This window comes from Limulus polyphemus, unplaced genomic scaffold (assembly GCF_000517525.1).
Source record: "Limulus polyphemus unplaced genomic scaffold, Limulus_polyphemus-2.1.2 Scaffold6664, whole genome shotgun sequence".
In the NCBI taxonomy this organism is placed as follows: Eukaryota; Metazoa; Arthropoda; class Merostomata; order Xiphosura; family Limulidae; genus Limulus; species Limulus polyphemus.
Window position 1 is genome coordinate 17,572 of NW_013672274.1, and position 6,468 is coordinate 24,039.

General features: G+C 34.2%; 1 protein-coding gene across 1 annotated transcript in view; it reads right to left on the reverse strand.

Annotated features, from left to right (window-relative positions):
* Positions 1-3,452: 3,452 nt before the first annotated feature.
* The window catches only part of LOC106473948, a gene marked incomplete at its 5' end in the record, with an annotated part of 21,708 nt that continues 18,692 nt past the window's right edge, over positions 3,453-6,468 (reverse strand). Inside the window, one exon of the mRNA XM_013934636.2 lies at positions 3,453-4,183. The remainder of the gene's footprint in view (positions 4,184-6,468) is intronic.

Sequence of the window (6,468 nt, forward strand, 5' to 3'; positions counted from 1 at the left end):
AAAGTATAATAGGTAATAATATTCGTGAATCGTTAGAAATAATAAAACACAAAAAAGATCATTAGTATTAAATAGAGATGAAGGTATGGCGAATATTTCTGCAAGAATGTGGATTGATCTCCTTTGGATGGTTTAGCGTGAATGTGTGAAAAATAACATACAGGTCACTGACCTACTAACAAGCTATAAATACTTTGGCTATTGTCTTGTAATTCACTCCTGAGGATGACGTTGTAACGTCGAAACATGAAGAGTCGTCAACTTTTTGAAGGCCATAGATAGGCCTAAATAAAATATTTTTAATTGTGAACCAGTTGAACGTTGAATATTATTTATGATTTTAACTTTATACACAAGTGCCAAAACACTATAATTGTAAATATACGTGTTTGATCTGTAGTCGATTGGTAGCAGACAGAACTTTTAACTGTGGGTAAAGAGAACTTTTAACTGTGGGTAAAGAGAACTTTTAACTGTGGGTAAAGAGAACTTTTAACTGTGGGTAAAGGAAACTTTTAACTGTGGGTAAAGAGAACTTTTAACTGTGGGTAAAGAGAACTTTTAACTGTGGGTAAAGGAAACTTTTAACTGTGGGTAAAGAGAACTTTTAACTATTGGTAAAGAGAACTTTTAACTATTGGTAAAGGAAACTTTTAACTGTGGGTAAAGATAACTTTTAACTGTGGGTAAAGAGAACTTTTAACTGTGGGTAAAGATAACTTTTAACTATTGGTAAAGAGAACTTTTAACTATTGGTAAAGGAAACTTTTAACTATTGGTAAAGGAAACTTTTAACTGTGGGTAAAGAGAACTTTTGCGCTTCATTTTCAAAGTAAAATACCAAGAATTGGCCGTAGGTGGTGTTGATTAACTGCCTTCCATCTAGTGTATCACTTCTAAATCAATTATTCTTTACCATCGAATTGTGGGATTGACCGTAAAATTATAACATCCCACGGCTGAAAGGACGAGCATGTTCGGTGACGGGATTCGAACCCACGACCCGCAGATTGCGAGTCGGATGCCCTAATCACCAGATCATACATAACAGATGCCTTGGTTTGAATATGGTTATGTGTCTTTATTGAACAATTATACAGATTATCCAATGTCTTCTACTTTAAAATAAAAAATTCACAAATACTGATGTTTAAACTTCACAATATAAAAACTAAATAACCAAGTAAATCAGAAGGCTTATAAATGATTCAACTCTGTTGAAAGTAGTCAACATTTAATACTGAAACTGTAAATGCTGGAAATGAATTAAAAATATTGCCTGGCTACGTTGACTTCATAGTTTAGAAAACGATAAGATTTAATTCAACATTTATCTAGTGGTTAACTCGTAGTATAGCTTGCTGATTGAGATGGTTACATTTACTTGAGTACTTGTTAAATTATTACGTTCACGTCTTAAATGGTGAAGCTTGCTTAAATCTCGGTGCATGTTCAGCTAATTTAAAATTACTGGATAATTTGGATAAACGCTTAAACTTTCTTCAAAACTCACAAAATCCTTAAATTCATTTCCAGTCTTGCTGAATAGTTTTTTTTTTTTTCAAATTTAATACAACAATGAAACTCGCTACAAAACTAACGAAATCAACTAAGGCTCGCTACAAAATTTACTGAATGATTAGGCTCCCTACAAAATTTACTGAATGATTAGACTCGCTACAAAATTTACTGAATGATTAGGCTCGCTACAAAATTTACTGAATGCTTAGGCTCGCTACAAAACTTACGAAATCAACTTAGACTCACTACAAAATTTACTGAATGATTAGACTCACTACAAAATTTACTGAATGATTAGTCTCGCTACAAAACTTACGAAATCAACTTAGACTCACTACAAAATTTACTGAATGATTAGACTCACTACAAAATTTACTGAATGCTTAGGCTCGCTACAAAATTTACTGAATGCTTAGGCTCGCTACAAAACTTACGAAATCAACTTAGACTCATTACAAAACTTACGAAATCAACTTAGACTCATTACAAAATTTACTGAATGAATAGACTCACTACAAAATTTACTGAATGATTAGACTCGTTACAAAACTTACGAAATCAACTTAGACTCACTACAAAATTTCCTGAATGATTAGGCTCGCTACAAAATTTACTGAATGCTTAGGCTCGCTACAAAACTTACTGAATGATTAGACTCGCTACAAAATTTACTGAATGCTTAGGCTCGCTACAAAACTTACGAAATCAACTTTGACTCACTACAAAATTTACTGAATGAATAGACTCACTACAAAATTTACTGAATGAATAGACTCACTACAAAATTTATTGAATGATTAGGCTCACTACAAAATTTACTGAATGATTAGGCTCACTACAAAATTTACTGAATGCTTAGGCTCGCTACAAAACTTACGAAATCAACTTAGATTCACTACAAAACTTACTACATAGTTAATTTTATTTTAAAACCTACTGAATGATAATGACAATGGGATTAATAATATCTTTAATCGTGTCAATCTTTACTGGCGCATTACAGCTTTCCATTAAGAAGGGGATATAATGTCATTTACACCTCGATGTACGTCACTGGAAACAAGCCTTTTCTCTCAATACCATCAGGCCGGTTGAGTTACAACGTTGTCAGAATATTTATATCGCTTCAAAATTTAGCAACTGGTTAATCAATTAGTCAACTAACTGATTGATTAGACTCTCTTTATGAGTGCTTCACATCTTATAGAATATTAGTTGGAAATTAATTCTTATAAAATGTAAGTATTCAGCTGATATAAGTAACATTTCATAAAACACTATGTATTGTAACTGTGTTATCTTGGTGAACTCTGGTATTAAAATGGCGTTTAACAAAGCAAGCATTGTTGAAATACTGTTAGACACTTATTAGGATAATAAAGAATGGAGTAAATAAAACTGTTTAACAAAGCAAGCATTGTTGAAGTACTATCAGACACTTATTAGGATAATAAAGAATGGAGTAAATAAAACTGTTTAACAAAGCAAGCATTGTTGAAATACTGTTAGACACTTATTAGGATAATAAAGAATGGAGTAAATAAAACTGTTTAACAAAGCAAGCATTGTTGAAATACTGTTAGACACTTATTAGGATAATGAAGAATGGAGTAAATAAAATTGTTTAACAAAGCAAGCATTGTTGAAATACTGTTAGACACTTATTAGGATAATAAAGAATGGAGTAAATAAAATTGTTATTCTTCTCATTGTGATGTCATCTTCACAACTATTGTTCTGGAAGAGATCATGCGTCCTCAATGGCGGTGTTATCCACTTTAACACATTTGAATGAACATATTCGTTCTTTAAAACTAGCTGGCGTTGTTTCATTGGAATGTATCATTAAAAATGTAAAACAAGGGACATTAACATTGCTTTAAGACATAGTGTATAGCTATAGAAGAATAAAGTCGACTTCAAACACGTGATCAATATTATAAAACTTTATGTAACGATCAGACAATGATTAGAACTAGTTGTTAATATTCACACACTCCTCTCTGAACCATGAAGGTATTTATATCATACACAATAAATTAAAATTTTCTGATTTATATATGCACAAGTTTTATAGACCGACTAATTTTGTTATGATTTTGTACACCGCTATGCCATTGAAATTTAACTTCTAATATCAATAGTGGCTGAAACATTAACTTTTAATATCAGTAGTGGCTGAAACATTATCTGTTAATATCAGTAGTGACTGAAATATTATCTTTTAATATCAGTAGTGGCTGAAACATTAACTTCTAATATAAGTAGTGGCTGAAAAATGAACTTCTAATATAAGTAGTGGCTGAAAAATGAACTTCTAATATCAGCAGTGGTTGAAAAATTAACTTCTAATATAAGTAGTGGCTGAAAAATGAACTTCAAATATCAGTAGTGGCTGAAAAATGAACTTCAAATATCAGTAGTGGCTGAAAAATGAACTTCAAATATCAGTAGTGGCTGAAAAATGAACTTCTAATATCAGCAGTGATTGAAAAATTAACTTCTAATATTAGTAGTGGCTGAAACATTATTTTTTTAATATCAGTAGTGGTTGATAAATTCACTACTTATAATATCAGTAATGGCTGAAAAATGAACTTCAAATATCAGTAGTGGCTGAAAAATTCCTTTTTGCCCTGGTTTTTTTCGGGACCTTAATACCCTGTAAAAATGAAATAAAAAAAATGTTATTTAGTGGATAAACATTAATAAAAGCACTAATAAAATCCACATATCCTTATTGATTACTTGTTCAGAAAATTAATTCCTACACTCAAAGTGTGAAAATAAAAAACAAAACACACACACACACAAAGAACAAGCTACTTTTAAAATACAAACTTATAAAGATATTTCTCAGTTTATAGCTTCTGCTTTTAAAGTACTCGTACAAATATAATTCATGTTATGTAGTTCCACTGAAAGAGTGACTCGATTGGACTGGAATGATGGAAAGTATATGTCCATAAAAAAGACGTAATTTTTATTTATAGAAGTTTTTACAGGGGTGAACCTGTGTGGTATAGGGGAAAAAACAATTATCCATTGTAACCTATTTTATCTCACCATCTATTGGTGTCCAAGGTTTATCTATTTTACCTCACCATCTGTTGGTGGCCAAGATTTACCTATTTTACCTCACCATCTAGTGGTAGCCAAGGTTTACCTATTTTACCTCACTGTCTAGTGGTGGCCAAGACTTCAACTGTAGCTTCTTTATCAAAAGTCGCCCGAGATGTTTTCGGAAATTTATCTTCTTGAATTTTGGAGACGCGCATCCTGACGACTGTAGCGTCCTCTAGCCAGGTGATCACTGAGATGATGGCAGGCACCATCATTGTTGTCGTAAAGTGTGATTCTATATTCCATAGTGTCCTCGGCCTCCAGACTGTCTTAAAGACGTTTTCATTCTCGAGCGACTTCTTCGTGCTAAAGTCTATTTTACCTCACCATCTATTGGTGTCCAAGGTTTACCTATTTTACCTCACCATCTATTGGTGACCAAGGTTTACCTATTTGATCTCACCATCTATTGGTGTCCAAGGTTTACCTATTTTACCTCACCATCTATTGGTGTCCAAGGTTTACCTATTTTACCCCACCATCTATTGGTTTCCAAGGTTTACCTATTTTATCTCACCATCTGTTGGTTTCCAAGGTTTACCTATTTTATCTCACCATCTATTGGTGTCCAAGGTTTACCTATTTTACCTCACCATCTGTTGGTGGCCAAGGTTTACCTATTTTATCTCACCATCTATTGGTGTCCAAGGTTTATCTATTTTACCTCACCATCTGTTGGTGTCCAAGGTTTACCTATTTTACCTCACCATCTATTGGTGACCAAGGTTTACCTATTTTATCTCACCATCTGTTGGTGTCCAAGGTTTATAAACCTTGGACACCAATAGATGGTGAGATAAAATAGGTAAACTGTGGTCTCAATGACCTCCGATGCACAGCGCCTGTGGTCTCAATGACCTCCGATGCACAGAGCCTGTGGTCTAAATGACTTCTGATGCACAGAGCCTGTGGTCTCAATGACCTCCGATGCACAGAGCCTGTGGTCTCAGTGACCTCCGATGCACAGAGCCTGTGGTCTCAGTGACCTCCGATGCACAGAGCCTGTGGTCTAAATGACCTCCGATGCACAGAGCCTGTGGTCTAAATGATCTCCGATGCACAGAGCATGTGGTCTCAGTGACCTCCGATGCACAGAGCCTGTGATCTAAATGACCTCCGATGCACAGAGCTTGTGGTCTCAGTGACCTCCGATGCACAGAGCCTGTGGTCTTAGTGACCTCCGATGCACAGAGCCTGTGGTTTCAATGACCTCTGATGCACAGAGCCTGTGGTCTCCTGACCATTAGCGAAGGAAATAAATTTTTGTTCGACATTAAACTCTGCCTTAGATATTCGCCCTCCTCAGTTAACGAGAGCTACTCATAATTACTTATGTCAAGGATACAACCCACCATTACAGAACACTGCATAGACCTATTTAGAGGGCATTTACATTAGTTCATTCTGGATTTCAGGGTTCAAACAATGACGACTTGTTTCGTTGTATTAGAACCAACGAATGTATTAATTCAATACTTACAACTTAAGTTAAAATATTTCCGTTTCCGGGTTCATTTAACCACCAAAAGCTTAATTTCTCTGCCAAGTGCAGGACTGTTATATCAATACCTAATAGGTTAATTATTGTAGTTGCCGTTCAGCGTAGATTAAAGTAACAGTACAGTTCAACCATCAATACCTAATAGGTTAATTATTAGTGGTTGCCTTTCAATGTAGATTAAAGGTTGAACTGTACTGTTACAATTAACCTATTAGGTATTGATATTAGTAGTAGCCGTTCAAGTAGATTAAAGGTTGAACTGTACTGTTACAATTAACCTATTAGGTATTGATATTAGTAGTTGCCGTTCAGCGTAGATTAAA